We start from the raw sequence: 21,852 nt of genomic DNA, 5'->3' as shown, positions 1-21,852 counted from the left end.
TACTAATGGAAAGTTGGGACTCGCATCAATTCGGCAAGCCTTGGGTTAGCACGCAAACGTACAATGTCGCGAGGGAGGATGCCGGGGGCGCTATCGGGAAATTCTAAGGCTAACAAAGCCGTAGTTTACGAATTTGGTGCGTGCCCTTATCGGGCATTGTCCATGAGGTATCCTTGGGATTGCTTCAAGCCATTTCTGCAGAAGCTGTCTAGAAGATGAGGTGGAATAATCTCTTCTTAGCTAACCTGCTCTCGTCGAGCAAAGTTTCAGACATCTGGGGTCTTTGTCACTTCCTTGCTACACCTGCGGATATAGCAGTTTTAAATATCACACACCTGGTGAGTTTCATCAGTAGCACGAAGCGGCTGATTAACATACTTTAATTCAAAGCCCCTTCGTCCTTTTCCCCCTTTTTGGTTTTTTTCCTTCTTTTATTTTTCTTTCCGCTGTATATCATCACAATGGCCGAATTTTAGTTCTTTGTCTGAGTGGGCCTCTCGTGTGGGCAGCCATTTATCCTAACCTAAACTGATGCATAGACTGAATTTGATGTTTGATATTTTAAGGGGAGAAGCTGGTCTAGAATTTTGAAAAAATCGAAAAATTTTTTTTTGTCTTAAAAGGTGCTTTAGGGTCTTAGAAATAATATACCAAATGAGGGATGCCAGCAAAAATGTCTAAATGCCCAAATTTTTCATTCGACGGCAGTGCCTCGCAGGTATGCCCCGAACGCTACTTACAACTTTAAACGCGTTTTTCTCGAAATCACTTTTTTTAAACTGGCCGAAGACATAACTCGAACAAATCTTTACCGATTCTTACGAAATTTTGACAATACATTCGAAATACCTTTCTCCGGAGACGTACGTAGGATTTTTTATTTATATTACATAGTTTTTTTTTTAATCAACAATTTTATGTCGTTCTTTATAGTGAAAATTGTAACTTTTTGTTCAAACGTGCACCATTTCGCGAAAAAACAAAATATCGAAAAAATCCTACGTATGTCTCTTTCTGTTGTTATATAGAAACTAAAAAAATTTTATTTTTTGATCCAGGACAAAAATTAAGGAGTTTACGTCTTCGGCAATGGACCCTCTAGAAAAAAAGGCGCCATAGGAGAACTGCTGGACAGCGGCCATTTTGAAATTAATTCAGACGAAAAATTTTGTATTTGTACCATGAAAGCTATATTATTAAACCTATTTCACAGATTTTCGATTGATTCCTTTGTTGAGTCAAAATAAATTCATAAAATATGCCCATTTTTTGCGCTCTAGACCAGCTTCCCCCCTTAAAAGACACTGCCATGTTGGGAATACCAGTTGCTAGCATTGGAAGGGGAGAGAAGGCAAACTGCTTCAGCTCGAAAATAAACTGGTACTAAGGTAGTTCGGAATTAGTAGGTTTGATTGCAGGAGAGTTACAAAATCACTAACACAAAGTACAAAAATATTTATGCACATCTAAATATGCAGGCCGCTCTTGGCAGCAACTGAAATTCCTAACTTTAAACGAATCGAATATTAAATTTTTTATTGAGGCCCTATATTTCATCGATGAACGATGGGAAAATATATATAAAAATGTGTGTATGTACTTCTCTTCTAAAAAAATTTAATTAATTATTTTTGGGTGAAGTTTCTCTAATTTGAATTTAATTTCTTTTCTAAAACAAAGTATGAATGATCTCTTGGCAAATTTTCTCTATTTTGAATACAATTTAGCAAAGAATCAAATTTTCTTCAAAATTAAATTTCATTTGTGCTGTTTACTAAATGATTTATTTTATTACTGAGCTAAAATGTTTTCTTCTCACTAAAAATTAATTTCTTTGTACCAACAATAAAAGTAAATAGTCCGCAAATTTTAAATTACTATTGGAATTTTTTTTGCAGCTTTTCTTAGAGAATTTTCAAATATTAGAAATTCTTATTTTCCGTATTTTAAATTCTTTTCTATCCTCCACAAAGGTGCTAAAATAAATTATCTATCCGCAAAGCTATCAATCCAGCCATTTTAATTTGCATAAAACATTTATTCAATTTGAAAATTTCATAAATTCACTTCTGAAATATGTTGATGCGAGTTTTCACGTGCTCGTGAATGTTACCATTTTATCCACGGAGGAATCTATACGCTCGTATGTGCGCATATGAACGTGCTTTTCCAAACTTTGCTGCAATCCAAATAACTAACTTCTATGGAAATTCTTATAAAATCATATTTCTTTCCATATTCATTTGCTGCTATAAAGTAAATATTTGCATAAAACTAAGAACTCGTAATCGAAATAGTTCTCAGAAAACTATTTGATAGCAAACAACAACAAATGCAATAACCAATAGCATTTTCGTGATTTCACTCGTTTGCGAAAAGTCAACAGGAGCAACAATAATGCGAAGGGAAAAGAGAAAGCAAGTGAGTGATAGCAAAGCGAGTTATGCCGCAGAGTTGCATGAAAAGTAATCTAATAAAGAGTAGTTAATAAAAATTCAGAAAATGCATTCATAGAACGACTAAAAGTTAACGTATTCAATCCTACACTTACACACACATACTCATACCCATACATTAACGCCATATCACATTCATGCGCTTGCAGTATTGCTTACGCACTTCCAATATGCATTTGCTTAGAGTGGCGCCCACAAACTCATAGAAATGCAAAGGACCAAATTCAAAGTCAACCAAAAGCACATACCCGCCTGTATGTTTGTTTATACATATAAATATGTATTTGTGTGTACTAGTAGCTTTGTATGTGCTGGTAGAAAATAGGCTAATTGCTAATAAAAAAGATTTTCCAGTCCATTTGCAGGACTGGCAGAAATTACAATTTGCACTTATTGCTTGACGCAGCAAGAGGATACTTGTGTGAAGAGGAGCATTCGCAAGCGAGCGGACGGAAAATAAATGGCCGGAAGGATGCGTGGACATAAAATCCATAAAAAGCTCAAGCGATTCATAGCACTAAACATTAACGCACACCCGCACACATACACAAGCACACACTCATGGCAAGGCAGTTTTACTGAATAGTGAGCGATTTTTTGCGCCACATCGTGGCAAGGAGTGCAATGCAGGAAATATCAATGATTGCAAAGTGGGCAATAAAAAGTGATAAAAAATTTGTAAAGTCAAGCTGATATTCTGCTTTCTTCGTATTGATAAAAAGACAATCTGTTGATTGCCTGCATGCGAAGAACTGTATTGGAAGCACAGAGTGAGTTCGAGTTTTTAGGCGCTCCAAAGGCAGCCACGTCTACGTTGCTCGATCGACCGACATTTCCTATACACCGAGCGGATCTAGCTAAGCTGACCAACGGAAAAACTGAACGGGAGCGAAGCATCCGTACGTGGCAGGAGGAGGAACTCTATGAACGGACGATGAACATATCGATTGTTACCGAGTATCTCCACGTGGATAAATCGAAAACAATGACACACAGACTTCTGCCTAACCCAAGTACTTAGTGGACAGGGATGCTTTTGAATCTTATCTGCATAGATTTAAGCATGAAGACGGCCCGTACTTCACTTTTTGTGACAACTTTGTTGAAGATGCGGATCATGTTTTCTTTTTCTGCCCTCGTGGTGAGTTCGAAAGGGATGAAGATTGGAAAGCCAAAAATGGTTAGTAACTTGATGGAAATGAAGTGCTTGACTCAGAAGAGTCAGTAATATAACAAAAATAGTAATTATCAAATTGCGGCCCCCTGAACAACAGCGTAGATCTTCATGAAGAGGCAATAGGAAGGGACCCTTGAAGTAATACTTAGAGGTTTTCCCGCGTGAGGGAAACGGAATTAGGATGGGTTTTTAGTGGGTGAGTGGAAATACAAGTCTCACACTTTACGGATTGCAATGATTTATGGTACCTACAAAAAAAAAAAAAGTATTCGCCAAATAGAGATAAAAAAGAGAGAGAGAAAGGGAGGGAGAGAGATATAGAGAAAGTAACATAAAGGGAGACAGAAAGAGAGGGAGAAGGAGAGGGAGAGAAAGAGGCCGAAGATAGAGATAGAGTTAGAGATAGAGGTAGAGATAGATTCAGAGACAGAGATAGAGATATAGATATAGATAGTGATAGAGATAGAAAGAGAGATAGAGAAAGAAAGAGAGATAGAGATAGAAAGAGAGATAGAGATAGAAAGAGAGATAGAGAAAGAGCGTGATAAAGGGGGGGAGAGAGAGAGAGTTCAGGGCAAGAGAAAGATCGACCGCAAGGGAAGAGAAGGAGAGAGAAAGGATTAAGAGAGAAACAGAAAGTGAGAGAGAGAAGGAGGGGTGATAGGAAGAGCAAAGAGCAAGAGAAAGAACGAGAGAAAGAAAGGATGAAGAGAGAGAGAAATAGAAAGAGAGAGAGAGAGAAGAAGGGAGAAATAGAGAGAAAAAAAGAGAGAAAGAGATAGAGATAGAAGGAAATATATGGTTAACGTGATGAACAATAGTCGATCATTCTATGGTTCGGTGGCCTCTGACTTACCAAAATAATTATCTAAATGTGCACCTACTTACAGTTTTTCTAAATTACCTCATTTTACTAATAACAGTTTTTTCGAAATTTAAGTTTTGAACGAATAAAGGAAATAAACAAAAGAATCTTAAATTTCTTAAATTACAGTAAATAATCCAGAATTATTTTGAATAAATAAATAGTGAATGTAAAAAAAGAAATGGATTGGGCTGTACTAACTTTGAGATATCCAATCAAATGTGTACAAAAATTGGTGAAAAATATTATAATAGAACTGAATTTCAGGTTTTTGTCCTGTTCGAGGATTCGTTTTTAAAGGTTATATCCATAAATCGATAGGAAATTAATTTTTAGGAAGCTACTTTAAAGCAGAAGTCGTTAGCTATAACAGAAAGTCGTTAAATTCACGCCCAAAGTCGAAAAACCCAGTTTGGCCAGATCTAGGTGCCCGGGCTTGGGAGTAGAAAGTCCGTTTTACATTTACCTCCCAAAAAAACGGAGCTAGCACAGATTATAAAAAGCTTCAAATGGAGTTCAAATAAATTCTTTGTAATTAGACAAAGATTTGCACTCTAAGGCAAAATGGATGGAATGAGCTTTTAGTGGGCCATAAGTGCTACAATAAAAATATAATTTGAAAGAGGATGCCAAAGTGTAAAATGTCCAATCAATACATACAAAAACACATTCGACACGTGATGCGATTCAACTTAATTGATTTCCACTGGGACGTTGTTGTCCAGCCATTGTTCCTTTAAATTGGCTTGCATTTAAGCCTTTCAGACAAGGATATCCTATAGAACTGTATGCATTCACATACAAGCAAATATGTGCGCGTGTACTGCAATGCAGCAAACAATTGGCAACGATACCTCGCTATAGAGTAGCCAGCAGAATGGGTGGAAAGATAGGAGGAAAAGTGAAAAGTAGGAAAATGAGAGGGAATCTTTGTCTTGCTGCAGTACCAGCAGCATTCTTCGGTTGATGTATTGTAGCTATTTTCACATACATACAAATATACATACACACATAGGTATACATACTCATACTTACATACATATATGCATACATACACACATACGTATAGCCCATACAGATTGGTGAAGTAGGCATGGAGAACGAAAATGCAGAGGCGATGGCGAGTTGCGGAGGAAGAGGAAAAAATTGAAAATAAGGACAACGCTGGTGTAATGCAAAATAAGTAGACTTGAATGAAAAGCGAGGAAAAATAAAATAGCCGAAAAAGCAATATGAAAAACTAGGTTCGGACAAACGAGGAGGTAAGGGATGGAAATGGGCTGCAAATAAATAAATAAAAACATTTTATATTAAGATATTAAGCACAGAAAATGTATATAAAACAGAGAATGAGAGATAAGGACTGCAAAAGTGTGAAAAAATCGCAAGCAAAATGCATTAATTATAGCGAAATGTATCAAAGTTGAAGGCCCTGTGCTGAGAAAACCAATTGTTGGGAGGCCAAAATTTTGTGCCAACGTTGCGCTTTTTATCACACAGAAATCATGTAGTACTTGTATGCGTATGTGTATGTATGTATGTATGTGGTAAATTTGTAACTTGGCCTACATACAAATGGCTTATTCTGAGCCAGCTGCACTTAACACATTTGTGGCAGCCTACAGTCATGCAAATCTTTGGCAACAAAAAATGGTGAACAAAAAAAATTTGAATTCGCCCACAAGGACATTTATAGTGGCTTTGCATATCCTTGTGCTTTGTACTTTTATTGTGTTGAAATGGACGACATTTTGTAGGCCAAGTGTGCCGAGTTGTGTGACCTCTGCATCTTCTTAGATCGCAAGTGTCGTGTTGCAGATATGCTTTCTCTTTTGGACAAATTTATAGCTATGGATTTTTCAATTCATCTGATAATTGATGAACGTTTTTGGCGTTGCCATAAAAAATCATGTGCATGTAAGTGCCCATATGTATGAGTGTATGAGCGTGCATGTGTGTGTGTCTCTCTTTCTATTCAAATGAGCTGCTCTTCAGCGATGTAGCTATGGGAATTCGATATACTCTATGCACGTATTGTGTGCTCGAGCTGCCATGGACATGCCAAGTGTTCGGATTTAAGGATTTTCGTTTGAGTTGGCTTGACTGAGTTTTGGGTCATATGTACGAGTATATCATTTGTTATATTCTAATTGAGGTTGAGACACTTGGTAACTATGTTAAGTAGATGGTGGTGGAACATCAGTGAAGAGAGTGGAGATGTGGTGTGCCAAGAAGCGAAAGGAGCAGCTGGTGAAGAAAAAAATACGAGACAAGAAGTTTGCTGAAGTGGGACTAATCAAAGCATTGCTAGTAGATAGGCAGCAAGTAGAGTCTCTAAGGAATATCGGAACTTTTTGTAGTAGTTTCCAAAAAGGCATCTACGAGTGCATGTTTAAATGTTAATTGTGTGAGTAGTAGTAAGGACTTTGTTTGTGGTTGCCAAGTTAGGAGTTGTAGAAAAGAGAAACGTGGATTAGGCGAATTTGCTTAATTTTCAAGTGATTACTCAGAAGTCAAGTAACGCGTGAACGCACAATCTCAAAAATTACACTTCAAATCGTCAAAGACAAAATATTTTGCCTCCGTAGAAAATTTAGGCAAATCAGCTATTCAAATCGCTTCATTCAAGCAACTGATAAAAATTTGAAGCAACTTGAAAATTGAAATTAAGAATTCAAAATTTTGATGAAATATTTTTGAAATTTTTGTGGATTTTATACAAAGTTTGGAACTTTGATTTATAGAGTCTTTAGGTAGGTAGGTAGGTGAAATGGTTGAAGTACCAGTCTGACACTCCCTAAGTAGCACTAAAGCGCCGTTTTGATTCCATTTTGAGACGTTCACCAAGCAGATATCCAGAGTTGTGGATGTAGTAGAGAAGGTTGATGGGACTTAGTTTGACGCACTAGCCCCGAGCTGTCAATGAAAGGAGCACCCAGTAACCTTAAGCGTCTAGCTGGAGCTCTATCGTCACTGCGCTTTCCTGAAAAATAATTTGTGCAATTCGCCTTTAACAACAGTCAGGGGGATGCTGATGACCAGGTAGAAGCTTTCTGAGACCAGTTCAGTCGACAATTTTTCGACAAGCTCATCAGCAATTTCATTTTCCGCTATGTTCCTATGTCCTGGAACCCAGATCAGCCATCTGATTTCCTCCTTATATGAGTTTACTAGTTTGGTTCTGGCCCTGGTGTCGTTGGCCGCTGCTTGGTTATAGGAAAAAATGTTAATATCTACCTCGCTACCAAGATGCGTGCCTGCGGAATCAAAAAAGGCTTCTGCCTGAAAAACTCTTGAAGTATTCGGCAATTTTAAGGACATAGAGAAATTGGAGAATTTAGAGAAAATCGCTGATCCGACTTCCGATTCCAACTTGGAGCCGTGAGAGAAGACAGAGGTACTAGAGAAGACAGAGGTACAGATATTCTCCTCGTTCTAATTCTAGCAACTTGGAATTAGTGCAATAATGTGTAAGCATCATTTTGCATACGACGTTGCCTATTTTCTCTCTGATGAATGCCATCCGAACATTTCCTTTCTATGGAAGATAATTCTCAAAATCTAATCCAACAAAAAAAAACAATTCAAGAGCATCAACGCGTTTTTGGAATGAAAACTGCGGATCTAAAGAGTTCCTAAAAATTCTGATTAAAAAATTGAAAATTTCGAAGAAATTAAAAAAAAAAATTTTTGTATTTTTTTAAACTTTTGTGAAATTTTCATAAAGTTTGGAACGTTTATTTATAGAATATAAATTATCTAATTTTTATAAAATATTAAAAAAAAAAAAAAACAAATTAGCATAAAAAATAATGCGAATATTGTAAAAGCTTAAAGTAACTTAATTATGTGAGCACTAGTGTTTGTACATATATGAGCATTTTTGAAAACTTATTCCTTTTCATAACCTCCTTTTGCCTTCAACACCAAACATTTTCATTCCATAGTTTCTAATGTTTCTCTGTTTTAAGTTTTTTTTTTCTCTCTCCCATCAGCATTCAACATTTCATGATTTTCACATTTTTCATTTTCGAAGTATCTGCGGTATTACATTGAAAGTCATAATAGTTATCGACATGAACACACATTAACACCACGTCACGTACACAAACACATTATAGGTAATGCCGGCACATATATAGTACATCCATTCAGTTGGGCTGCCTCATTGGCATAGATATCCTTAAGGAATAATTTAAAGTGGGCAGCAGAAGGTTTTTTCGTGTCAGCGCAAATGTGAAGTGGAAAATAACTTTTCTGGTTGAAAATTTGCAGCTGATTTATTATTGCCCTCGAATGGCAATCAATGCAGTGAAGCAGCTCAAATCTCCAAGCCAATGCTGATAGCGCTGGAGTGCTGTTACTTCTGTGCCTCGGCTGCTGACAATACAATGCGAAATGGGAGCGTGAAAAGCAATTCAACAAAAGCAGAAATTCTATTTATCATTCAATGCGTGCTCTGATCCTTTCATTGCCTTTCGCTGGTGCTTTGCGCTTAAGCTTACGAATTATTGTAAATCGCTCAGCGACTGAAGGTCCTGCTCATTCGTTCGGTCGTTGGGAATTTATTGGCGCAAAAGTGTTGACGAATTGATGTATGGACAGCAAAGCAAATAGGGAAGTGTAGAAGTAGTTTTGCTTGTAGTAGAAGTTCCATGTACTTACATATAAAAAATAGTTGGCGTGGAGTTTAAGAATGGCAAAGTAGTGAATACATTTTTTTAAGAGTTATAGAGTACATAAAGTTAATGAAAGAATTTCATCCCAGAATTTGGTGGCTGAAAATTTTTGATATATTTTTTTAATTTTTTTTTTTTTCAAGGGATTTGCTTCCGATTAATTGATAATTTTTTCTTTACAACAAGTTTGATTTTTATCAATTTATTAAAGAGATATATTTCATAATTTTTTTTTTTAACTCTAAATAAGCAAATGCACGATTTTATTAAAATATTTAAAGCCACATATTTCAAATATTCAAATGAATGTATGTCCGCTTTCCGGGATGTGGCAATAGAGCAGAGAAAAATTAGTCTTTCAACTTTTTGTGCTTTGCTTGTAGTAGAAAATAAATAAATAATTTCTATGTAATTATTGAAAAGTAAGTAATTATCTAGAAAATTAAGAACTTGAACTCTTGAAATTTGTGATCGAAAAATCGAAGCGAGTAAGCGAGCGTAAGTTATTAATAATTTTTTTTTTTATTAAAATTATATGGCAAGCCTGTTCGAAATTTGGTTTAACTTAAAGCTTAATCGCACATTTTTCTTGGCAAACATATTTTTCGTTACCTTTTTGTATAATAATTGTACGAACACACGTACCTACACATTTTTTAGTTTCATGTTCATGGTTTGAAACTAGATTCTTAATAATCTTCGGCAACCCTATTCAATACAATTTTAATTTTCATGAAACTCATCAATAACTTTCGCATTAGATTGAATCGAAATTTCTTACTAAAATTTGCTTTTTTTAGGCATTAAATGGCAACCCTGTACAAACATTACGATGGTTTTCAGTTTGGTGTGTGAAAAACATAAAGTTTTCACTAATCTGGTGATATTTTTACGTTTGTTTGTCGTTCCTAATAAAAAAAATAATTGCAGTTAACGGCAACCCTGCCCGAAAATTATACATTTTCAAATTTTACGCAAAGGAGTTTAATTTTTATTCAATACTGTGTTGGTGCTTAGCAAATTTCCTTAAAAAGTAATATTAAAAAAAAATCACATGGCAACTCTGCAAAAATAATTACATATTAATAAATAAAAATAGTTACATAGTATGCATTTTCTCAGAATTGCGCCTGGAAAATGTGATGCTGCCCTGGGAGACTTAGCAAAATTCTCGAAAAGTAATTTTATTCTTATTAAATTTTGAGATTTTATTTTTAAAAAAATTTATTTTAATATTGCGGCAAAAAAATCTAGATGGCAGCTCTGGAAAAATATTTATAAATAATATTTTATATTTACGAATTTTGCCCACGTCCTTTAATTTTTAATCAATAAAAGTTGTTTGCAAATCATAATTGGACCTCGCCCAATGCCCTCTGCAGCACTTCTTTCAATTTCCAAAAAATTTTAATTTCCACTCCATTTTTGTGCGAAATTTCCATAAAAAGTTATTTGTCCTACTCACTGCCTAACATTGCGGATATGCCCTTGAGAGCTGTAAGAGCAAATTTCACCGAAACATTTCATAAAATATTTTCCGACCACTTCACTCTTCTCGAGTGCTTTTTTCATTTCGCTTTTCTTATTGCCACCACTGCGGCACCTTTTCGAGCTAATCAAGCGCATAAGGCTAAATAAAAATTCTGTCACGCTGTAGTATAAAAAGTTGAAACATTTTTTAATAAGCGAGAAACCAGTAGAAAAATAAATAAAGTCTGCGCGAAGGAGCATAGTGGAGCAGAATCACCCAGAGGCACTAATGGCGACCACATAAAAAATCTATTTGAAAAGGAAACACAAGTGGAAAGCAACAAACGAATGACAGCAGAGGGCACTAAATGGCACGACAAGGGAAGTGAGAAGTGAAGTCGCGAACTGGCAGTGAAGACAGTAAAGAACGAAAGCGCGTCTGTTGAGCTGCTTGGGGTTTTATGGGTGGCAGATGAAAAAGTGCCGCAATGCAGAAGGTGGTGAAAGTAATAGGGAGCGCGTGTTTGCTGAGGAAGTAACGCTTTGGTGGAGCGCTGATGAGTCGCTACGTGGGGAGCTATGTGCTGAGTCAAGTAAACAAGCAAACAAACAAGATTTCAAACTCGTACTCAAGTAGTGGCGGCAGCAGCAGCAGCAAATGAAGAGGACCACGAGGACAGCGATGAAAGATGGCGTCACGGCGAAGAAAATTGGAACATGACGCCTTACATCCGGTGGCGAGCGACCACACAAACAAGCGCTCGCAAGTCTACTTATGTGCGTAAATTTACATAGTAATGCATGCCAGCAGTAATGACACAGGCAAGGCAAATTAACCACACCGAGCCACACATTTGAACTAATACATGCACACGGACACACAAAGCGCAGCGAACTAACAAAGCGAAACGGCAACCACTCAAGTTCTCAAGTGGACAGTGAGGCAGTGAGACACGAAGTAGGCGACATTAGCGGTGACGGATCTTGGAGGCCACCAAAGCCACCACTACCACCAACACCAACACCAGCGCAACCACAGAAGAGAGACTACCAGAACAAAGTGAAATGACAACGGCCGCAAAGTGGTGCCATCGACGTTGGCGTCATCTGGCAACGTACAGCGTAACACAGAAAGCAGATGCTAGCAGCCAAAAGCGAATTAGCACATATGAGTGGTGGCCACACGTTGTTAGTGTTGGTGCCATGTCGCCGACGCCAGTAAGTGACGCAGTTCGTGCAAGTCACCGTTGTTCGGGTAGTAAAAGCGGAGGGTAGTTGGTTGACTAGAGGACCCTAACAGGAGGTTGGTGAGGGTGATGGTGGTGGTGGTGTTGTTATTGCTGCACGTAGCAGAGATGGGAGTGATGTAAAATATTGTGAGATAAAACAAGCAGACGCCAAATAAAGCCTACAGCGCCCATAAGTGTGCGTGCACACACCAATGCGTGTACGTACATATGTATGCAATTATTTACACAGAGAAAAATTTGCTTTAGAAGGAAAATTGTATAAGAAAATGCATTAATGAAAGATTTGATAAAAAATTCGTGATGGAGTAAAAATCTGAATGAGAAAAACTTACCTTAATTTTAATGCTGAATGCGTACAATTTTTCGCTTTAACGTGGCTAAAAGGGAGAAAGAATAAATAAAGAAAACAGTTAATTAGTAATTCAGTGTGAAATAAAATTTATTGATGTTAATAATTAGAATTATGACATCTTCAATGTAAGCAAATTTTAGAGTAAATAAATTTCGGATTGGTACATCTCGAAATTTCCTACTCAACCTTTTTTTATTTTTAAGCTATTAAAGGGCAACCCTAAGATGAAACAATAAAATTTTAATGCGATTTTAGGTTTGGCGAAAAAAACTTAAATTTTCGTTAATCTTGTGATGCTTTCGCGTATGTTTGGCGTTCTTCATAAAAAAACAAATGTTCAAATCGACGGCAACTCTATCCGAAAATTATACGTTTTTAAGAAAACTTATAAATTTTCTCGTAAAAGAGTTTTAGTTGTATTAAATTTTGTGTTGTTGTTTAGCAAATTCCCCTCAAAAGTAATGTTAAAAAGACACATGGCAACCCTGGGAAAAAATTTTATACAGATTTTCAAAATTAATTTTTTTTGTTTTAAATTTATACTAATATTTTTTTTGCTTTTATGTTTTTTTATTTTTGGTTATTTTATTAATTTTGTTTTGCGGAATTTTATTTTACACCATTTTATTTTACTTTATCTCATATTTTACTTTATTTTCGGGCTCTATTGTATTTGTTCTGATTCACTTTATTTTATTTCATTTCATTTTATATAATCTTATTTAATATTATTTTGCTTTATTTTAATTTTATTTTACATAAATTTTGTGTTATTCCCCTCCACTCTATTCTACTTTACTTAAGCTTATAAAATTTATTCTTTGTATATTACAATTTTAATTTTAATTTATTTTATTAATTTATTATTTAATTTAATTTATTCGAATTTATACTAATTTACTTAACTTCATTGTATATTAGCTAATTTTTTATTTTGTTATATCTAAATTGATTTTATTATTTAAATTTAAGTTTAATATTATAATATTTTATTTTTTTATTATTTTATTTTATTCTTTTCTATTCTCTTCATTTTATTTTTGTTTCCTATTCAATTTATTTTGAGTTAAATATTTTATTTTATTTCATATTATTTAAGTTTACTTTACTTAATTTTAAAAACAATTTTTTATTTTATAATAAAATTTTAATATAATTTTCATACCTTTTTTTTTTATTATTATTTTAGTTTTACTTTATTTGATGTTATTTGAGTTTATTATATTTAATTCTGTTTTATTTATTTTATTTTGTTTTACCACAATTAACTTTTTTTAATTTTTATTTTATTTTATTTTTTTAAATTTTCAATTTATTTATTTTATTTTATTTTATTTTATTTTATTTTATTTTATTTTATTTTATTTTATTTTATTTTATTTTATTTTATTTTATTTTATTTTATTTTATTTTATTTTATTTTATTTTATTTCATTTTATTTTATTTTATTTTATTTTATTTTATTTTATTTTATTTTATTTTATTTTATTTTATTTTATTTTATTTTATTTTATTTTATTTTATTTTATTTTATTTTATTTTATTTTATTTTATTTTATTTTATTTTATTTTATTTTATTTTATTTTATTTTATTTTATTTTATTTTATTTTATTTTATTTTATTTTATTTTATTTTATTTTATTTTATTTTATTTTATATTTATTTTAATTTAATTTACTTTACTCGTCCTCAATTAAAAACAATTTTTTTAATTTAAATTAAATTTTCTGTGTGTTGCACTGTTAATAAGAAGAACAACAACGCAACTTGTCTCCTTGCCATGCACCATCCGTCCATCAACGGAGAGGGTAGCGCGTGCCAGCAACTGCCTTGGCCCACAAAAATAAAATACAAATTGAATTGAGTGGCGAAAAATGCCGCGACAACACCACCAACAGCAGCAGCATCAAAAAACAGAAAAAAAAATTATCAAGGAAAAAGATAAAAGAAAACAAAAACAACACAATTGAATTGAAATAAAAACAACGAAACCACAAAAAACACTAAGTGAAATGTTTTACTGCTGGGCGCGCATTGCAGCAGCCACCACAGCAACATACACACACACACACACATAGACAGAGTAACAACCACTAGTAGCAACCACTGTGACAGTTCGACAGCGCGACAGGCAGCACATTGCCGATGGCAATGGTGCTGGCAATAAATGTCACTCAACGCAACAACAAAATTAACAACAGCGCAGCAAAGCAATCGAAGAGCTATAATTGCGGCAGCACCAAGTCGGTAAACAATAACCAAATGCCCAGCGGCAGCAGTGCGGCGAGGAGCAAAGTATTAGCGCTTGACAGCCTTTTTAATTTGTACGAAAATAACCATCAATGACCAATGAATGATGCGCGGCGTGCAAGCCGTTGACTAGCAGAAGACGAGGAAGAAGAAGAAGCAGTAGTAGCCAACAGCCAACACACACTGCAGGCCAACTGACCTCGCACGTCGATAGATTGTGGGCCAGCAGTGGACCAACGGAGCCGTGTTAGTTAGTGTGGACGACAGCCGGGCATTTGGTGGCCAACCGAAAACAGCAAAATTTCTGGGTGAAATAAGTAAAAACAAAATGAAAAATAATTAAAGATCTATAGAATAAGAATTGACAGCTCGTGCAACAATAATGAGAATTCTATGAAACCACTAGGAAAATGCCTGGTATGTATGTATGTATGTCCAAGTACGAGTGTTCGGCTTAAGGCAAATATCCACAGAATATTGCAAGTCTTTAATAGTGTTTGCTCATATACAGACATACACACACATATATAGGTATTATACGTGCAACAAAGCACATATTTAACTTTTCATTTCGACGATTCTTATCTATTTTAGTTCTGCTGTTTTGCCAGTCTCGCCCACATCCAATCATTTACTTAGTTAATACGCCTTAGCGCCGAAAATATGTATTGAGTTGTGGGCTGTTCATTTGTGAGTGCATGCTTGTATGTGTGTATGAGTGTTCACTTGTGTATGAAGGTAAACAAATATACGTTTTTATATTTTGCCGCATGCAATGCGCCTCCTTTTTTGTGAATTGCTTTGCTGTAGTAGGGATCATGTAAATATGCTTGTAGGTACATAACAATTAATTGATAAGCTAATTTTTTTGTTTGGTTAATTTGGAAGAGAATACCCATATCAACATGTGGGTATGTAAAAGTATGTTACGAAGCTGAAAGAGTTTTGAAAATTGAATCCCTTCTGTTAACGTGAATATTTTCGTTTTTAAGATATACATTTTATATATATTTTAGAGCGGGTAAATTTTTTTCCACATTGTTCCTAACCGACTCTGATCCTAGCATCAATTTTCCATTACACCAATGCATTTGTGGAACACGACCGAACGATGACTGAGTTGTTAAGATGATTTCACCTCATCCCACATCCATCCATACAGATCAGCTGTAAAAAGTACTCGAAGTAATGCTGAGCATCACAGCATGCATACCTCGCGAACAGTGTACTGTAAGGTTACCCAAAAATTCGAGAGCCAAGGCTTTATTCACCTTAGAAGATCCCTCGAGTACCTCTGATCCAGACGCGGCCCGAAAGATTTCGCGACCATAAAAGTTTGTGCACTTGATGCAAAGAGCAGACCACAGGTAGTCAAGAGGATCCCAACCATCTCATTTCGCAGAGAAACTACCTCATAAGTTCACTGTTTACCCAGCTCATCCACTGCACAGTTTTTTGAAGACATTGTGATCAGGTACGCAGATGAGAATTCGGATGGAATCGAAAATGAAATCAGAAATTCCGATCAGTTTCAAGTGCAACATCATCAGCCCAGGGCCCTGGTTGCCGTTTAGCTATCGAAGTAGTTATTTAATTCCATGCCATTTATTGCACAATTGAGCGCAGCCAACCAGTTGGTTCTTTTATTGCGGCTACCGCTGTCCACTGTAATGAGTCTGATGGGGAGCTCTTCGCAGAATACTTTTACGTCAATTCTTCCATCCACCTTCGGGTCAAACGTGAAGCAATGCCTATACCAAGCAATGCCTCTAAATAGGTGCAACATTTGGATGCAATGGGGTGTACATTGATCACCTACCAGTGTGACAAGCCCCAAATTATGTTATGACTTTGAAGGGAAACATTTTTGCATGCTAATTCTGAATTTAAAAATTAAAATAACTCAGTTTTTGATTAACGCTGCACCATCCGCATCAAAAAGGAATGTGAAGAAAATGGCGGAAGACAAAATAAAGTATTTTAAAAATGTTGTCTGAAAATAAAACAACCCACGTAATAGTTGATTGCGGCTACTAATAAATCTTCATTCGGGATATAGAGAATCTTTTTTACTTACGCTAAATGTAAAATAGATAAATAGTTTCGAGAAAAATGATAGCTAATCCTGTGACTCTTACGATAACGGCTACCAAAAACCTTGTAGCATTCTTTTGTTAGTCTAAAGCTGAGGATCTTTTTCGCCTTTATTGGCGTGCTAATCGCTTAAAGGGCATTGACTAAGTGTAACAAAGTGAGTCATTTGGAATACACCAAAACAAGCCTAGCCCTTCATCACCTGAGCTTGCCGGAAAGATAATATAAGTTAGGGTCGTAATAATGAAGAGAAAATGTCTTCAAATGCTCGCATAATGACAGTACAACTTGCGAAATATTTGTGACCTGGAAAACTAAGTTATGGCGTGCCAATATTTTATTTACCTGCTTGAAAATAAACTCGTCGAACTCTCTTAATGTTGTAGAAATCGAAAAGTAAAAGTTGGTTAGGAGTTTGTAAACAAAATTTCAAGCCAAGCGAAGCTAAAAACATAACGTTCATGCTTTTATGAGTTAAAGTGACTAGCAAAGACTTCAAATAAGAAAAATAGTAGAGATTTGTCTACATTGCTTGATATCTGAAAAACGCATTGCATTCAAAGCTCTGGAAAGTAAAACGGTAAATAGTCAATGAGGAGAGGAGAGATGTAACAGCAAGAATGAGATAGAACAAAATAGAGACAGAGACGGAGATAGCTAGTCCTGTGAAAATTTTCTAGATTCTTTGCCAAGCCTGAAAATATGCCGTAGCCTTGCTCTAGCAAACGCAGAATACTCACAGAGAAAATGCTCAGTGCCATCCATTTCCTCTAAGTAAGACAGGAAAATCGGGTACTAATGATGCCAATGATCCTGTTAATAACACCGACCATCAACCGAACGTTGTAGCCTTCCAGGGCCTTCAGTGCAGCCTGACTGCCACAAAAGATTTTTTTGTTATTACTAAAGCAGCGTCTTCCATGTTGAGATCTATGTTTCAAAATAAAAATCTATTGGGCAGTTCTGTCATCTCAAAAATGTTATGAACAAATGAGCTGTTAAGTGGAAGAAGATTTGAGACGAAGAATACAGTTCAATTGGTGAGTCACACCAATGACAGCCAGTCATTTTACTGATGCAAGAGTTAGAACGCTTCTAAGCCTCACATATAAAGACATCATTAGGAGGCTTATACATATGGAGAATATTAGTAGTATAAAGTGAGGTAGAGTATTTGAAGGGATTCCATTGGTATCTATGCTAATGACCACAAAATCTCCACTGACCACAGAGTGTTCACTACCTAGCCCATATTTGCTAGTATCTTCAAATGGTAGGTACGAGGATTTAGAGGCTTGAAGAAAAGAGCACAAAATTCATATTTGTATACTTCCAGATAACCAAGCAGCACTCTTGCCAACGAAAAATTCTAGAATACTTACCCTAAGCAGTAGCAGTAGGTGGGAAATTTCTCCTTAAATTCACAATTGAAACAGGTACCATGCGGGTGTACCATTTCAAAACACATAACTTATAAGCTCCATCTGGTATGTGGCTATGGACCGAACTGGTCTGTGTGTGACTGCAAGCCAACCAGTTTAACCTAACCTAACCTAATCTACTCTAACTACTATTAGATCGTACCCCACCCTTACAATTTTTCTCACATACACTCCGTTGCAAAATTATAGAGACACCACTATTTTTTTTATAAAAGTACCGTTAATACAACAACAAAAACCATAAAGCGCAAAGTTTCAAACATCGTGCAAATTTTTAAAATTTGTAAAATTAATAAAAAAAATTTCAAAATTATATTAGAATTTACAACTTCGTAAATAGAATTTAAAATTTTTTTCTGGGTATGCAGTTTTATAGCACATTCAATTTTATTATGACAAAGTGCAAGTTTCAAGTGACTACAAAACTCTGTTGATTTTTGACAATTTTTTTTCGCTGTGGTGTCTAGCCTTTTCTTCCACACAAAGTACAAGTGCAAATTGCTTTATTTGGAAAAAAGCTTTTTATGAAATTTCTAAACATTTTGTTTCAGGTTTGAAAGGAAGAAAAACGTCTTGCAATTACTCATCTTACGTAGAAATTTTACTTTATCAAAGCAACTACCATCCAGGGGTACAGCTGCGGTGCAGTGCAGCCATCATTGCCCCTGCCTAAAATAAAATTCAGCTAAAAAAAAGTATCAGTAGAAGAAACACAAATAGCCAACGTTCTTAAGAAAAAAAAAAAACGAAAAATAAATGCTTAAAAATCACAGCCGACAAAGCATAAATACAAATTCAAAAAACACGCGCTGCACGGGCAGCAGCGTCAAGATTAGAGCACAGCAGGCAGCATCGAAAAAAGCACGAGCGGCAGACAGCAACCAACAGCCAATGGCTGCCAAAACCAGCAACAGTGACCAACAGCAACAGTGGGTAGCGCGCGAGGCAGCCGAAATGCCCAACTCAAAGTGCCAAAATACCATATCTTCTGCCATCTATGTCCATCTCTTCGTCGCTCGAAGCGCACCCTTACCGCACTGACTCATCGCCTGGTCTGTTTAACCATGAATTTTGGATAAATGCCAATAATTTTTGTTGTGAACGCGTCTGCAGAAAATGAAACAGAGCAAAGAAAAAACACGAAGAACAAACAAAAAAAAAAAAACAGCGCGCAAATAGGAAAATTAGGAAAATTTAAATGTTTTCCCTGCGAGGCGTTTGTTTTTGTTGCCGTTTTTTTTACATTTTTTTTTACTTTCTTTTGCTTCAAATAAGTTTTGTATTTGTGTTTGTGCCTCTGGCAGCCAGCAGTGTTGAGGAAATCAGTGGCCAAAGTGAAACCAGAAGCACATAAGAAAAACAAAAAAAAAGCGAAAAACACAAAAAATTAAAAGTTTAAAGGCAGAACAGATAAATTAAGGCAAATTAAAGAAAAATAAATTTGAAGTCCAACAAAAAGAAAAAGACGTGCCTGTGTATATGCACGTGTCAGTGAATTGGAAAATTGGAAAAATGCAGAGATTTTTGATACATCGTTGAGTGGCCGCTCCGGCTGCTGATGCTGCTGCTATTCATTTTGGCTTCAGCTGCCAACCTAATGGCCAAGCATAGCCGGCAAAGTGTGCATACAAAGTTTCTTAAACATTCGTATATTTATGCCCATGCAACTTTGTAGATGCAAGTGTGTGTGTGTGTGTGTGCGTTTATTGTAAATAGTTGAATTGCTGAAAGCAGCAGGTGAGGTGAGGAGAAACACATTTATGCCGCTTTCGAGGTCAATAAGCATGGCGCAAATTGTTTAAACAAATACAGCGACCGAATTTATGCAATCACAGGTGTATGGGTGTATAGGCGTATATGGTAGGTGTATAGATGTATAGGTGCATAGGTGTATAGGTGTATAGGCGTATAGGTGCATAAATATATAATTCTGTGTAAGTTGAAGAGCGTGAGTCTTTTCAATTTCAAGGAGTTGCAAGCCATCAAGGCGGGGTGTATCAGCAGTGACCTTAAATGCAATATAAAATACATCTGTATGCATGTGTGAGTGTATTAGGGTGCCTCACTAAAAAAAAGTGGCGATTTTTCCAATGGAATTATTGGAGTGTTTAGGATTAGGAACATTTAGTTATTTTTAAGACTTCCGAGAAAATATTTAGGAAAAATATTAAGACTTATATTTTAAAATATCTACAGGAATTGAGTTGTTTTTTATAAATAAAATTAGTTTCTAAAAATATTTTTTCCAAAAAATAACCTCGCATTCCCTGCAACTGTGCCGCTTTCGCAAGGCGAAGGCTTCAAGACGCAGGTTTTGCGACTCTAAATTCATTATTGATGTACAAGGTGGCGCAAAATTAATCAATTTAAACAATTTTGTATTTGAATAACTTTTTTACTGAATAACATAAATAAAGAAATTAAATACAAAAAAAATAAAACAAATAAAAAATAAAATTAAAAAAATAGTGTAATAATAATAAAAAAAAAAATTAAATTTCAGTGATGAAAATTAATTATTTTGACCTTAATGCGCTCCATTTGCATGTTTACATGCTGCAACTGTCTAATTCACAAGCCTAAAATATGATTGACGTACGACGCCATTTGCAAAAACTATACGGTGACGAAAGACGATAGGGTGATTAATTTTGCGCCACTTTGTAGAACAAAAAGCCTGTGGAGTTACTCAAATTCATCAGAAATCTTCAAGTTTAGACTTGCGATCGAGCATAATATCGCTAAACAGGGGTATATTGCATTAGGACCAACTAAAAAAAATATTTATAAGAGAATGTTTTAAACTTTAAAGGCCAAATGCTTCAAGTTTTCATCAACGGAATCAAATAAAAATATTTTTGATCCTATTTATAGCTTTTCTTGGAAGAAAGGTTTAAGGAAAATGTGCGTAAATCGTATAAATTTTGATCGATTTAGACTTCTAAGGCATCATTTGGTAGGTGTTTAACCCATTCATGTCCAGAGATCGGAAAGTAAACAGATTTTTGCTGCTATTTTTGACTTATTTTGCAGGATGTATTTCAGGAATATTTGCATAAATCGACTAAATTTTATCGATTAGATTTTTAAGGCATAATTTGATAGATGTTTTCTCATTCCCGGTGAAAATTAATCACTCACGTCCAGAGATGGCAGTGCAAGAAATATTAATAACAGAATAATTTAAACTTTAAAGGTAAAATTTTTCAAGTTTTTGTAGACGAAAGATATTTTTGATTCTATTTGTGACTTTTCTTGGACGAAAAGTTGAAGGAAAATTTGCCTAAAACGACGAAAATTTACTCGATTGAGATTTCTTAGTTCTCATTGCAAAGATAGTTTTTCATTCCTGGGAAAATTAACCCACTCGCGTCCAAGTTTGGTTTAGTATTTCCTTTTTTTCTGCATAATTTTTGTTTTGATAATTTTTATGCAGATTTTTTAAGTGTACGCATTTTTATCAGAAGAGGTGGAAAAAATTTTTAATAACTAATTTTATTAAAAACAATTAATTTAAAAAAGAAATTTTAAAAAATATATAACTTAAAAAAAATGGAAGTAATATATTTTTAAATCAGTGCAGCTCACTTATAGCTTAGTATTTTTTCGAAATTTTTTGGCGAAAATATGGTAATTTTTAAAATCGTAATCCAAACAGTACCAATTTTTTTGGATGGTAAGTGATACACCCTAATGCATGTATGTGTGTATGCATACGTGATTTTGTATATTTATATTAGCATAAAAGATAAACACTCAACAGGGTTACGAAGCGCAAAAGATTGACAGTATTGAAAGATGTGCATGTGTATGT

At 35.0% G+C, this 21,852-nt stretch overlaps 1 protein-coding gene across 5 annotated transcripts in view; it reads right to left on the bottom strand.

Moving 5' to 3' along the window:
- LOC129249198 (uncharacterized) overlaps positions 1–12,276 on the bottom strand; it is a 158,762-nt gene extending 146,486 nt beyond the window's left edge. For all 5 annotated transcript variants that reach the window (XM_054888872.1, XM_054888878.1, XM_054888879.1 and 2 more), the window contains exon 1: positions 12,230–12,276. The gene's annotated coding sequence lies outside the window, so the exon portion shown is untranslated. The remainder of the gene's footprint in view (positions 1–12,229) is intronic.
- Positions 12,277–21,852: the final 9,576 nt, after the last annotated feature.

This window comes from Anastrepha obliqua, chromosome 5 (genome assembly GCF_027943255.1).
Source record: "Anastrepha obliqua isolate idAnaObli1 chromosome 5, idAnaObli1_1.0, whole genome shotgun sequence".
Lineage (NCBI taxonomy): Eukaryota > Metazoa > Arthropoda > Insecta > Diptera > Tephritidae > Anastrepha > Anastrepha obliqua.
Note: the sequence above shows the minus strand (reverse complement) of the source record. Positions and strands in the feature narration are given on the sequence as shown.